This window comes from Canis lupus, chromosome 26 (genome assembly GCF_048164855.1).
Source record: "Canis lupus baileyi chromosome 26, mCanLup2.hap1, whole genome shotgun sequence".
Classification (NCBI taxonomy): Eukaryota; Metazoa; Chordata; class Mammalia; order Carnivora; family Canidae; genus Canis; species Canis lupus.
Genome location: NC_132863.1, coordinates 13,311,360 through 13,326,468, shown reverse-complemented (window position 1 = coordinate 13,326,468; position 15,109 = coordinate 13,311,360).

Sequence of the window (15,109 nt, the reverse complement as noted above, 5' to 3'; positions counted from 1 at the left end):
ATATTGGAGAATTTTAGTACTCCTGCTAACACTTTCACTAATTAATACAGATAATCAGGAATTTGCTCTATTCCAATTTGTAAAGTTAATTTACTATTTCTAAGAAATAATTCCCTTTAATGCTTTTCAATTCATAAAAATAATTCCTGGAATTTAGAGGTATACTCTGTTCCAAAGAACTGAAAATCTTGTCTAACATTTTTTTTTTTTTTGGTATAATAGGTAAAATTTTGGCACCTGTTTGAACTTAGAAATTCCCTGTAGGTTGGGATAGAGGTGTGTGTGGGAGGGATCTCAGCATAGTGATGATACTGATGGGCTATAACAACAGGAACTAGGTCTTGGCTTTGACACTCTTTTTTGTATATAAATGACCTTTACATGCCTCATTTTCCTCATCTGTGAAATGGAATAACAGAGCCTATTTCATGAGGTTGCTTTGAGGTTCATATAAGGCATTTTAAGCTTTGGAAAGCATGTTTTGTATTAGAAAGCGCTCAATAAATGTTAGATGTTTTTACTCATTCTTAAAGGTTCTCCATGTAAAGTTAACCTAGTGCAAACTGTGTGCACTTTCCAAATAAAATATCCTAGAGGATTATATTCCTCAATGATATAAGATTGTCTAAGTTTCAGGCATTTAACTTCACATATTGTTGATACTACCTTCCTGCAGTCTGGCAGGCTAGAAACAGAAGTGTCACCTTTAGTATCTCTCTCTTTTTCATTCTGTATATAAAATCTGTTGCTCAAACTTATAAATCATTCCTCCCTTATGACTCTGAAATTGCCTGATTAAGTGTCTCAAGTTAGAACTACTTGGTACCCTGTGTATAGAAGTTCTTCCAAACTCCCACCTCCCACCTCTACCTGGACCCACCCCTCACTCACAGCATCCCTGGCAGCTGTTCTATAGAAGGTTCCTTTTCAGGCAGCCCAGGTGGCTCAGTGGTTTAGCGCCGCTTTCAGCCCAGGGCCTGATTCTGGGGACCCAAGATCGAGTCCCACGTCAAGCTCCCTGCATGGAGCCTGCTTCTCCCTCTGCCTGTGTCTCTGCCTCTCTCTCTCCCTCTCTCTGTCTGTCTCATGAATAAATAAAATCTTAAAAAAAAGAAGTTTCCTTTTCTTCCTCAGTTGCCTTCTGGAATCTCTCCAGATATTCTGACTCCAAACACAACCTGGTCCTGCCTGCCCAGTTCGGTGGCTTTCATTTCTGAGCAAGTTCTTATATTTCATGTATACTTGGGTGCTTTGAATCTTTAAATAATCCCCCACTTCCAGAGTTTAGCCCTGACTAGTATAACAACTTCAGGTTTTGTTTTCCCCTCACACAAAGCTTTGGGCCAGTCCCAACTCTTTGAGAGTCAGCCTTGCCAAGCTGGGCATATGCAACATTGTCAATTAGAGTGCTGCTGCTTACAGTGGAGATTTCATTAAAACATGAGATTGTAGATTCGTAAGTCTCAGATAGAGCCTGAAATTTCGTATTTCTAGCAAACACCCAGGTTAAGCAGGTGCTGCTACAAATGCCAAGACTGTAGATCTCCTGAAGAAGCCCTTAACTCTTCCCCCTGCCTTTCATCCAGACTTCAACTGTCCTACTGCCAGAGCTAGTCCCTCAAATAATCCTGCTTCTTTATCTTTAATGGCTCCCCATAGCTGATAGAAAAATAATCCAGACATGTTTGCAGAGCATTTGGGGCACTCTATTTAAAATCCTGTTAAATATTCTGGGGCATCTGGGTGGCTTAGTTGGTTGAGCATCCAACTCTTTATTTTGGCTCAGGTCATGATTTCAGGGATGTGAGAGCGCGCCCTGCATCAAGCTGCACACTCAGCATGGAGTCTGCTTGAGACTCTCTCTCCCTCTGCCCCTCCCCCCCATAAATAAATAAATAACTTCCAAAAAACCTATTAAATATTGAAAGACTTAATTCCTCATATTCCCTCCACTCTTGGTAAGCTTTAGTCACCCCTTTGCACACTAGTTGGGACCTCTGATAAGCCCCTTTGGTCCTTTATAATCACGGAGAATAAGTGTTTGTACATCTCGCTGCTCTGAAGAGCTTTGTGAGGGTCCACTTGTGCAATCCTTGTCTAAATAGAGCCTGATCACATGGTTTGTGTTAGACTCTGAGTAACCAGGGCATGGCCACACTGGTGGAGTCAGAAGAATGATTGTGATGGATAGCTTTGTTGTAAACCATTTAAAAATATCTGGGGGAGGGGGTGGCAAGAGGCCATTTTGGGGGAAGAGGATGATTGTAAATAATAGAGCTAAGTCTACCAGATTCAGAACTGAGAAGAAAAAAAAAACACTAAGCCTCCCCACTGAGAATTTTAAAAATTAACTGAAGACTTCTGTCAGCTTTCCTCTGTTACAAACTTGAAAAAAGTGTTGTTTCTAGGACACCATGGATCTGAGAGAAATATATCCTTAATGGCTGGGTATTAGTGTTTGAAGATTGATAGAATTTTACTGATTCTGTCTTCATATGATGGCTCTATGATAATGTTTACACAATATTTTGAATTCCTTTCATTTTGTCTTTGATATAGTCCTTAGAACTCATCACTTGAAGATTATATGGGGATTCATTTTTTCCCATTATGATATGATTAAATTGCTTATTTTATTACGCTTTTAAAAACTTAAAGCTAAAATTTTATTAAAACATCACATTTCTGCATACCAGTGTCAGTGCCCACCTTTTTAAAAGGTTTAATTTTAATCACCCAGTGCTTATCATGACAAGTGTGCTCTTTAATCCCCATTACCTATTTCAGCCATTCCCCTACCTACCTCCACCAAGATAACCATCAGTTTGTTCTCTATAGTTAAGAGTCTGTTTCTTAGTTTATGTCTCTGTCCATTTTTCCCCTTTGCTCATTTTTCCCCTTTGTTTCTTAAATTCCACATATGTGTGAAATCACATGGTATTTGTCTTTCTCTGATGGACTTAAATTTTACTTAGAAGTATACTCTCCAGCTCCATCCATTTTGTTGCAAAGGGCAAGTTTTCATTCTTTTTTTGTGGATATATAGTATTCGTGTGTGTGTGTGTGTGTGTGTGTGTGTGTGTGCCATATCTTCTTTACCTCTTCATTAATCGATGGACACTCGGGCTGCTTCCATATTTTGGCCATTATAAGTCATTCTTTATTGCTACAGTAAACATAGGGGTGCATTTATCTCTTTGATTTCATGTTTTTGTATTCTTTCGGTAAAATCCCAGGAGGGCAATTGCTGGATCTTAGGTATAGGGTAGTTCTATTTTTAACTTTTTGGGGAACCTCCATACTGTTTTCCAGAGTGGTTGTACAAGTTTATATTCCCACCAGATATACAAGATGACTCATTTTCTCTATATCCTTACCAAAATTTGCGTTGTTGACTTTAGCAGTTCTACAGGTGTATGGTGATATTTCAGTGTAGTTTTGATTTGCATTTCACTGATGATAAGCAATGATGAGCATCTTTTCATATGTCTATTGGCCATCTGTATATCTTCTTTGAAGACATGTCTATTCATGTCTTTGACCCATTTTTAAATTGGGTTATTTGGTGTTGAATTGTTTAAGTTCTTTATGCATTTTGGATACTAACCCTTTATTGGAAATACCATCTGCAAAGCTCTTCTTCCAGTCCATAGGTGATCTTTTAGTTTTGTTGATTGTTTCCTTCACTGTATGGTACGTTTTTTTTTTACAGAGCTTTTTTTTTTTTATATATAGTCCCAATAGTTCATTATTTATAAAGATTTTATTTATTATTCATGAGACACAGACAGAAGGCAGAGACATTGACAGAGGGAGAAGCAAGCTCCCTGCAGGGAGCCTGATGTGAGACTTGATCCCAGAACTCCAGGATCACACCCTGAGCTGAAGGCAGACTCTCAATTGCTGAGCCACCCAAGTGTCCCCCAATAGTTCATTTTTGTCTTTGTTTCTCTTCCTCAGGGGACCTCTCTAAAAAAGTTGCTACAGCTAATGTCAAAGAAGTTACTGCTTGTGTTCTCTTCTAAGATTTTTATGGCTTCAGGTCCAACATATAGATCCTTAATCCTTTTGGAGTCAAGTCATGTGTATGCTGTAAAAAAGTGGTCCAGTTTCATTCTTTTGCATGTAGCTGCCCAGTTTTCCCAATATGGTTTGTTGAAGATATTGTCTTTGTCACATTGGATATTATTTCCTGCTTTGTCAAAGATTAATTGACCACATAATTGTGGATTTATTTCTGGGTTTCTATTCTGTTCTGCTAATCTATGTGTCTATTTTTGTAGCAGTACCATACTGTTTTGATTACTGCAGCTTTATAATATAACTTGAAATCTGGAATTGTGATGCCTCCAGCTTTGCTTTGTTTTTTCAAGATTACATTGGCTATTCAGGTTCTTTGGTAGTCCCATACAAATTTTAGGGCTATTTGTTCTAGTTCTGTGAAAAATACTGTTGGTATTTTGATAGAGATTGCTTTAAATCTGTAGATTGCTTTGCATATGGATATTTTAACAATATTTGTTCTTCCAATTCATAAGCTAGGAATATCTTTCCATTTCTATGTCATCTTCAGTTTCTCTCATCAGTGTGCTATAATTTTCAGAGTTCAGGTCTTCCACCTCCTTGGTTAGGTTTATTGCTGGGTATCTTGTTATTTTTGGTGGGACTATAAATGAGTTTATTTTCTTAATTTCTCTTTATCGTGCTTCATTATTAGAGTATAGAGATGCAACAGATTTCTACACATTGAATTTGTATCCTGCAACTTCAATGAATTCATTATCTGCTTTAGTAGTTTTTTGGAGTCTTTAGGGTTTTCCATATATAGTATCATATCATCTACAAATAGTGAAAGTTTTACTTTCTCTAACTGATTTGGATGCCATTTATTTCCTTTTGTTGTCTGATTGCTGTAGCTAGGACTTCCAGTACTACATTAAATAAAAGTGATGACAGTGGACATCCTTGTCTTGTTTGTGACCTTATGGGAAGGGCTCTCAGTTTTTTTTCCCATTGAAGATGATGTTCACTGTGGGTTTTTCACAGAAGGCCTTTGTTATGTTGAGGTATGTTCCTTCTAAACCTAATTTGCTGAGGCTTTTTATCATGAATGGATGTTGTACTTTGTCAAATGCTTTTTTTTTTTTTTGCATCTGTTGAAATAATCATATGGTTTTTATCCTTTCTCTTTATGTGATATATCACAATGATTGATTTGCAAACACTGAACTACCCTAGCAACTAAGGAATAAATCCCAATTGATCATGGTGAATGATTTTTTAAAGTATTATTGGATTCAGTTTGCTAGTTTTTGTTGAGAATTTTTGCATATATGTCCATCTGAGATACTGATACTGAGATACTAGTTTTTTGTTCGTGTGTTTGTTTGTTTTGTGGTGTCTTTATCTGGCTTTGGTATCAGGGTAATATTGGTCTCATAAAATGAATTTGGAAGTTTTCCTTCTTCTTCCTCCTTCTTCTTCTCCTTCTTCTTCTTTTCTTCTTCTTCTTCTTCTTCTTCTTCTTCTTCTTCTTCTTCTTCTTCTTCTTCTTCTTCTTCTTCTTTTCTTTCTTCTTCTTTTTTGAAACAGTTTGAGAAGAATAGATATTAACTCTTCTTTAAATGTTTGGTGGAATTCAACCATAAAGACATCTGGTCCCAGACTTTTGTTTGTCGGGAGTTTTTTGATTATTGATTTAGTATCTTTGAAGGTACTCAGTCTGCTCAAATTTCTATTTCTTCCTCTTTCAGGTTTGGTAGGTTCTGTTTCTAGGAATTTATCTATTTCTTCTAGGCTGTCCATATAATTTTTCAGAATATTCTCTTACATTGTTGTATTTCTGTGGTATTGGTTGTTATTTCTCCTCTTTCATTGGTGCTTTTGGTTATTTGTGTCCTTTCCCTTTTTTTTCTTGATAAATCTGGATAGAGTTTTATCAATTTTATTATACTTTCAAAGAACCAAATCCTGGTTTCATTGATCTATTCTATTGTCTAATTTCTATACCATTTATTTCTGTTCTGATTTTTATTATTTCCTTCATTCTGGTGGTTTGGGGTTTTGTTTGTTCTTTTTCTAACTCCTTTTGGTATAAGGTTTGGTTGTTTATTTGAGGTTTTTCTTGCTTCTTGAGGCAGGACTGTATTGTTCTAAATTTCCCTCTTAGAACAGTTTTTGCTGCATCCCAAAGGTTTTGAACCATTGTATTTTCATTTTCATTTGTTTCCATGTACTTTTAAAAATTTCTCTTTTAGGGGATCCCTGGGTGGCTTAGCGGTTTGGCGCCTGCCTTTGGCCCAGGGCGCGATCCTGGAGTCCCAGGATCGAGTCCCACGTCGGGCTCCTAGCATGGAGCCTGCTTCTCCCTCTGCCTGTGCCTCTCTCTCTCTCTCCATCTATGTCTATCATAAATAAATAAATAAAAATAAATAAATAATAAAAAAAATTTCTCTTTTAATTTCTTGGGTGACCCATTCATCATTTTTATTTGCATGTTATTTAACCTTCATGTATTTGTGATATTTCCAGATTTTTTTTTGTGTGTGTGTTTGACTTCTAGTTTCATAGTGTTTGGTCAGAAAAGATGCATGATATGACCTTGATCTTCCTGAATTGACTGAGGCCTTTTTTTTTTTTTTTTTTTGTTTTTTTGCAGTCTAATATGTGATCAGTTCTGGAGAATGTTCCATGTGCACTTGAAAATAATGTATATTCTGCTGTCTTAGGATGGAATGTTCTGAATATATCTGTTAAATCCATTTAGTCCAGTGTGTCATTCAAAGCCATTGTTTCCTTATTGATTTTCTGTTTATATGATCCATCCATTGATGTAGTATGGTGTTAAGTCCCCTACTATTATATTATTATTAACTATTTCCTTTATGTTCATTATTCACTATCTTATGTATTTGGATGTTGCCATGTTGAGTGCATAAATATTTACAATTCTTATATCTTTTTTTTTGATTGTCCCCTTTATTGTTATATAGTGTCCTTCGTTGTTTCTTGTTACAGTCTTTGTTTTAAAGTCTGTTTTTTCCAATATAAGTATTGCTACTCTGGCTTTCTTTTTACATTTATTTGCATGGTAAATGTTTCTCCATCCTCTCATATTCAATCTGTGTGTCTTTAAGTAGAAAACGAGTCTCTTGTAGGCAGCATATAGATGAGTCTTTTTCTTTTCTTTTTTCCTTTTTTTTTTTTTTTTTTTTTTTTTTTGCCAATTAACAAACTTAATTCACTGTTACCATGTCCAGTCACATATTCACAGGCTCTGGGGAGCATGGTGTGGAAATCTCTGGGGGACACTCTTTGCCTACTGCCGTCAGCTTCTAGTCTCTACCGTTAGGGCCTTTCCCATTCACCAAGCAGAGCAATATCACTAGAATAACATCATGAAAAATAAATCGTGTCTCTTCTGGAAAACAAATCAACCCATCAACAATACACAATCTCATAAGAGCCTTCTGATGGCATATAGAATAAGGCACAGAGTCCCTCATGTGGCACCCAAACCCCCTGCATGATGAGTCCCCAGGCACAGGTGCCCTGGCTTCTCAGGTTTGAGGGTAGGTGGGTGTGAGTAGGGAGGGTGGGTATCCAGGTTCTTTCATTTTGGATTATTATTATTATTATTATTTCCCATTTCTTTTTATTGTGTGGTGAGATCATGAAGACTCTAATCTCAGGATCATTGTCTCCCTAAAGACTGCCTTCTCCGTAGCTCTATAGCCTCATTTTGAATGATGCCTGTTCCCCTGACACCCATTCCCCTATATGTCCTCTCTTGAGCCAGGGTCCTTTTTCTGGGGCTTCAGATTCATCACTGTGCCTTCATCCCTGCCCATGTGTACCTGAGAGGGCAATCCCTGTAAGGAAGGTGTCTCAGGCCACCCATAGTTGGGGATGCCAGGGCTTCCTGCTCCCAAGTTGCATAGACTCCTAGATAAAGGGAAGCTCCACTCAACAAGCCCAGTGTGGCTACCGTGGCCCAGGACTTTGTGAAGGTCAAAAAGTGTGGGAAGAAATTATGTCTGGTCATGTGAACCCAAGGGTACCTTGGAGTCCAGAACACGGCCAGGCCCCAGAGCACTATCTGGCTCTCTTGAGTGAGGATGGTTGATATTCCAAGAAGTAGTTGCTCTTGTACCTTTTCCGGGACTCTGAAGCTTTACCCCCTCTGAGGGGTTCCCTTAATGCCTGTCCTAGGGCCTGAGAGTGGGAGGAACATCACCAGGAGACATGTTTTGTGCCCTTTGCACATGTGCTCTCCTCGTCCCAAACATCTGTTAATGCCATGAGTGACTCTCCTCTGCACTGCCAACTAGACACTTCACCTGTGGGCACTAATCCATTTAATATCTTCAGAAAAGGGAAAGGTTTTCTTAAATTCAAGGGAGCTTCAAAGGCCACACAGAACCCAGACTCAGAACTTCCCAACCTGCTCATCTAAGGTGTTTCCCTACCTATCATATCCTGCCCTCATTCTTCTTTTTTTAATGTGTATTTGTATTTGTATTTTTAATTTTAAAAATGTATTTTCAATAGGCTCTATGCAAGCATAGCAGCCAACAGGGGGCTCAAATACAAAACCCTGAGATCAAGACCTGATCAGAGCTCAAGATTTGGGTGCTTAAACAATTGAGCCCCCAGGAAACTCTATTTTTATTTTTTTAAAGTAAACTCCATGTGGGGGCTGAGCCCACCATCCTGAGACAAGAGTTTCATGCTCTAGGTATTGAGCGATTCAGGTGCTCCCTTTTCCTCTTTTTTCTTTTCTTTTTTCTTTTCTTTTCTTGTCTTTTCTTTTCTTTTTTTCTTTTCTTCTTTCTTCTTCTTCTTCTTCTTCTTCTTCTTCTTCTTCTTCTTCTTTCTTCTTCTTTCTTCTTCTTTCTTCTTCTTCTTCTTCTTCTTCTTCTTCTTCTTCTTCTTCTTCTTCTTCTTCTTCTTCTTCCTTTCTTCTCTTTCTCTCTCTGTCTTTCCTTCTATGTCAAATCTTAGACTCTGGCTGCCTTGAATCCTTGAGTCTTGTTTTTTAAACATTCTGTCACTCTGTGTCTGCTTGGAGTGCTTAGTCCATTTACATTCAAAATAAGTATTGATAGATATGCATTTACTGCCATTTTATTACTAGTTTTGTAGTTGTTTCTGAAGACTTTCTCTGATCCTTTCTTGTCTTCCATGATTTGCTATGGGTTTTTAGTAATATATTTATTTTTGTTTATTCTCTGCATATTTATTAGTGGTTTTCAATTTGTGGTTACCATTTAGTTTGTATATAACATCTTCTGCATATAACAGTCTATATGAAGTTGATAGTCATTGAAGTTTGACCCATTCTTTCCTTTTTTCTCCATGTTTCATACTTAACATCCTTTTACTTTGTGAGTTCCTTGAATGACTTTTTACAAAAATACTCATTTTTACTGCTATTTTCTACCTTTATATTGTCACTTTTGTTCTCTCATTTCTACTCAAAGAGTCTTCTTTAATATTTCTTGCAGGGCTGGTTTATTGGTCAGGATCTCCTTTAGTTTTTGTTGTCTGAGAAACTCTTTATCTCCTTCTATTCTGAATGGTAGCTTTGCTGGATAGAGTATTCTTGGCTACAGATTTTTACTACTCAACACTGAATAGATCATGCCATTTCTCTCTGGCTTGGAAGGATTCTGCTGAAAAACCTACTGATAGTCTTATGGGAGTTCCTTTGCATGTAACTGTGTTCTTCTGTCCTGCTGCTTTTATTTTATTTTATTTTATTTTAAAGATTTATTTTTATTTATGATAGAGAGAGAGAGAGAGAGAGACAGGCAGAGGGAGAAGCAAGCTCCACGCCAGGAGCCCAATGCAGGACTCCATCCCGGGACTCCAGGATTGCGCCCTGGGCCAAAGGCAGGCACAAAACCACTGAGTCACCCAGGGATCCCCTGTCCTGCTGCTTTTAATATTTTTCGTCTTTATCACTATATTTTCCCATTTTAATTACAACATGTCTTGGAATGGATCTGTTTTTTTCCTTTTATTTTGTTGGGGATTATTTATGCCTGGTGGATCTGGGTATTTGTTTCCTTTCTCCAGATAAGGGAAGTTTTCAGCTATTATTTCTTCAAATAAATTCTCTGTCCCCTTTTCTCTTCTTCTGGGACCTTATAAAATGAATATTACTGCCTTTAATGGAATCACTGACTTCCCTTTTTTCTCTCTTTTGTTCAACTTGATTAGAGAAGACTCTATCTTCTAGGTCATTAATTTTTTCCTCTGCTTCTTGCAGCCTGTTATTCATTCTAGCAAGTGTGTTTCTCATTTCATTTATTGAGCACTTTCTCTCCACTATGTTATTCCTTATCTCTGATTTCATGTCTCACTGATGTCTTCCACTTCTTCCTCAGGTCCAGTTAATATCCTTATGATCATTGCTTTAAATTTTCCAACAGAAACTTATACCTGTTTCACTTAAATCCCTGACTGTGGCCTTCTCTCATTCTTTCATTTGGGACAAATTCCTCTGTCTTCTCATTTTATCTGTCCCTGTGACTGTGTTAGGAAAGTCAGTTATGTCTCCTGTTCTTGAGGGTAATGGCGTTATGAAGAAGTAGTCCTGGAATACCTTGGACTGTGGGGTCCTCTGTTCCTCAGAGTTTGGTACTTCCAGGAGTGTCTCCAATGTGTGCTATGTGCATTCTGCTATTGTATCCTGAGTGCTTTATCCTTCAGACTAGTCATCTGCAGAGGCTCTCTGCCTGCTGTGGGCAGTGTTTGGTCCCTGGCCTGAATGTGATGCATTTAAACTAGGTATGTTCTGGTCTGCTTGTGAAATGAGATATATCACCACTGCCACCACCAGAACCGAGGCCTTGGAAAACTCCCAGGTCAGGAGACGTGGTATTGGCAAGGGTTTGGGCTGGTCTTCTGGGGGAAGGTGCCTGCTGCATTGGAACTGAGGCAAGCCTGACAGGGAAGGGCAGTTCTTTTGGAGCATGGGGAAATGGGTATATGTGTGTGTGTGTGTGTGTGTGTGTGTGTGTGTGTGTGTGTGATGAGAGAGAGAGAGAGAGAGAGAGAAATGTAGTCAAGTTAGATAGCTTGTGTTGGTGCTGTACTGGTTCCTGCAGGTGGCTCTGTGCTTATGCTGAGAGGTAGGGGAGGGAAATGGCACCCGCCAGTTCCTTTGTTCCTGGAGTGGTCTCTCTGGGAATGCTGCCTCTCTGCTCCCAGACAAGTGACTAACATGCCACTGTGTGCCCTAGGTGCTCTTCAGATTGCTCTTTCCATACTGAACATCCATGGCCTGTTTGCCTTTCCTTCTCTCCAAGAGCAGTCCCATTATCTTCCTAGGTCTCCCAGAGCCAAGTACACTGACCTTTAAAACTCTAGGATTTAAGCCCTGATGGTTGCAAGAACTCATGAGATTCAGGCCTTTTCACTTTCTAAGCCAGTTGCTATGGGGATTCATTTTTGAATGAATGTGTGCTCCCTTTTGTGTTAGTCTGTCTCTTGCCCTTCTTCACAACCATGGCTCCCTTCCCACTGCAGTGGCCATGATCTGTTTCTGTCCCAAACTGCATCTCTATATTTTTTACCTTCTTTGATATAACCTCTTCTTTACCTTTAGTTGTGGAGTTTGTTCTGCCAATCTTCAGATTGTGAAGGCTTCAGGTTGATTTCTAGGGTATTTGGGATGATTTGATAGTTATCCAGTTGTACTTGTGGATGAGGTGATCCTAGGGTCCTCTTTTTCCACCAGCTTCTTCCCTCACTGTCAGCCCAACTTCTAAAGATTGGCTTAGTTATTATAGTATTCCTGAATCATGGAGTCATTGGTTCAGATGCATTTTCTATGGTGAATTCAATAATGCCAGTAGCCAATACTTAAATCAAAATCCAAATACATTTTCCATTCCCAATATTCTTTGTATACATTCATGGAAAGCTGAAAAAAGTCCTACAATTCAGGATTTGAATGGCAGAGTTAGACATATCAGTGGCTCCCAAGATTGTTTTAATATCTTGTTTGGCCCCTAAGTTGTGTATGATTTTAGAATGTCCACTATATCTTTCTGGACCTCAGTTTCCTCAATGACAATAGGATGCAGCTGGAAAAAAATTCATTCAGAAGTATGTATTGAGAACCTACCACACAGTAAACCATGGGATATATTTTCAAACCATGTAGACATGACCCCTGTCAAAAAAGAACTCATAAGACACATATGTGTCCAGGATAGAGGGTGACAAAACATGAGAGACTCCTAACTCTGGGAAATGAACAAGGGGTAGTGGAAGGGGAGGTGGGGGGGGATGAGGTGACTGGGTGATGGGCACTGAGGAGGGCAGTTGATGGGATGAGTATTGGGTGTTATACTATATGTTGGCAAATCAAACTCCAATAAAAAATAAAAATATAAAATAGACAATAGAATAAAACAAGGAAAGATAACATGAAATAGGAATGTGTGGACTAAGAAGAAGTATTTTCTAAATTCATGAGTCCTGTGTTCATATCATATTGAACTCTGACAGTGTATCATCTCAGTAGCATCTCTGTAATCCTATGCTGTAGGGTTTGTGCCTTATGCATAAGGATCACAAAGTGAAGAAATGTGCAAGAAATGTACAAATATTATGCATAAGTAGGTGCCCCACCTTTTTTTTGCCTTTACCTTCTAATCATTTGAGACTTAACTCAGAAGTTACTTCACATGACCAGCCCTCTCTGGGGCAAGAGTTCTCCTTTGCATATTAATAGCCCTTGTCTTTGAATTTTAATTTAGCACCATATTACAGTATCTGTTCACTCATCTGCCATTCCTCTAGATATAAAATGCTTAGAATCATTAAAAAAATCTATTATACTTAAAACTACAATATAGTGGACAAAATACATATGAATTCATTAGTTAATGAACTAATTAATGAGGTCAATAATTAATTATTGATATCTGATGATGTCAGTACTTTATATCTCTTAGATCCTTATTAACAGAATTCAAACTATTCTATAGCAATGTGGTCAGTAATATTCATTTAGTCATATAAGACAATACTCATTTACTTATGTAAGCAGAAATGTCTCTATAACAAAAATTCAAATATGATGAGTTAGTTTGACAATCCATTTTCATTTTATCCACACATTTTACTTCTGACCTTCCTAGGCTTTTCTGATTTTGGACTCAGATTTCTGGCTGTATCTCTTATAGTTAAGTTGACCATTCTCATATCCTGCTTTGATTTTTCTTTTAATTTGTGTATGGCCCTTGCCAATGCTATTGTAAGCCTCCCAAAAGAGCACAGTTTAGTGGATTGTTTAGAAATTTACAGTGCCTATCCATAAAAATTAACTGAACTGGTCTGTTGGCTGGATGTAGCCAACCTAAGAGGCAATATATCAACCTGTGGTATGTAATCAGTGAATTTTGAGAAAGAGTAGACACTCAAGTTTGGTTTGGTTGAATCAGCCATTTGCCAATTACTTCTTTGTTAAATATTCATATATTTAAATGATCACAGAGAGGATGGTGAGAGCTGTGCTGTAGAGAAGCAATCAAACAGTCTTTTCCAACTGTGATTACACCAGAATCAGCCATGGGCTTTTAAAGTATTGAGATGCACAGACCCTGTCCCTAGAGAATCCAACTTGGGAGGTCTGGTATAGAGCCACAGGATCACAGTGCTGAAAGCCTTCTGTGGATAGGAAAGAAGTCAGGGTTGTGAATCTCTATAGTAAACCTCAAAGAATTATGAGATGCCCTCCTCCAGGACTTTGTGATCCCCTTAAGAAATGTGCAAATATTATTGTTTTTGAAAAGTAACCCTGAGTGCTTCAATTGTCTTAGTTGCTGGGAATATTTGTTGATTTTTTAGCCTATTCATGATGAGCTAAATAAATGGCTTTAGTGAACATAAAAACCATGAGTTAATTAATATCAACCATTAAGTAGAAGCAGAAATGTCAGTTCTGCTGACTTGTTGACTGTTGACAGATTGGAGTGGAAAGTATTGAGTCAGTTCATATCCTCTGTGTTGCACCAAAAGGACGTAAATAAGTCGATCTTTAAAACTTGTGAAAACAGATACTTTAAATGCATTCAAAGACTTTCTAAGAAGGTTTGGAAAACAAGGCGGCTGTGTGATCTAGAGAGAAAGGACCTTGGACCTTGGACCTCCTCTGAGGGCTGCTGCTAACCACACATGTGACCTTGGTCCTATTATTTAACCTCTTGAGGTCAGTTTTCTTATCTGTAAAATGCGTGGGCTATGTTATTCTCCAAGCCCCTCCCAACTTAAAATCCTATAACTTAATAGAATTTTTATTATAACTCAAAAATACCTAACAAATTAATGTTCTCCTTTCTCCCTCCCCCCACCCAATATTCTGTTGTTCTATTTTTCCCTAAATCTCATGAATCAATCATTTGTGTTGGTTCACCAGTGCTCCCCAGTGTAAACTAAAACAGGAGTCTTGTTAGCAGCTCATACTTAGTTTAGCCACTTGTCATTTGATTACTGGTATTCATGGAAGAAAAAGAAATCAAAATGACCCCAAATAATTGAACATTCAGTTCAACGGAACACACATACTTTTAATATTTTTGGAAGAATGACATACATAGAGGTATAAAAGTTGTACCTATACAGTTTGATTTTTTCCAAAGTGAACATTTTTGCTCTGTAGGATAATCTGTTGTATGCAGATATCACAATTGAATGTTGATTATTATTTTGGTAATTTCCAGGTTGGGGCTTTTAACAAATAATGCTGCTATGAACACTCTGACATGTATCTTTTGATAACATATATCCACATTTCTGTTGAGTGTATTCCTTTTTAAAAAAAAAAAAAGATTTATTTATTCATTCATGATAGACAGAGAGAGAGAGTGAGAGGCAGAGACACAGGCAGAGGGAGAACCAGGCTCCATGCCAGGAGCCTGACGCGGGACTCGATCCTGGGACTCCAGGATCGCGCCCTGGACCAAAGGCAGGAGCCAAACCACTGAGCCACCCAGGGATCCCCTGTTGAGTGTATTCCTAAAGCTGAATTGTTGGACTATTTTGTACAACACACTTCTCTTTGAGTGCTTCGTATGTAACTCGCCTATTGTTT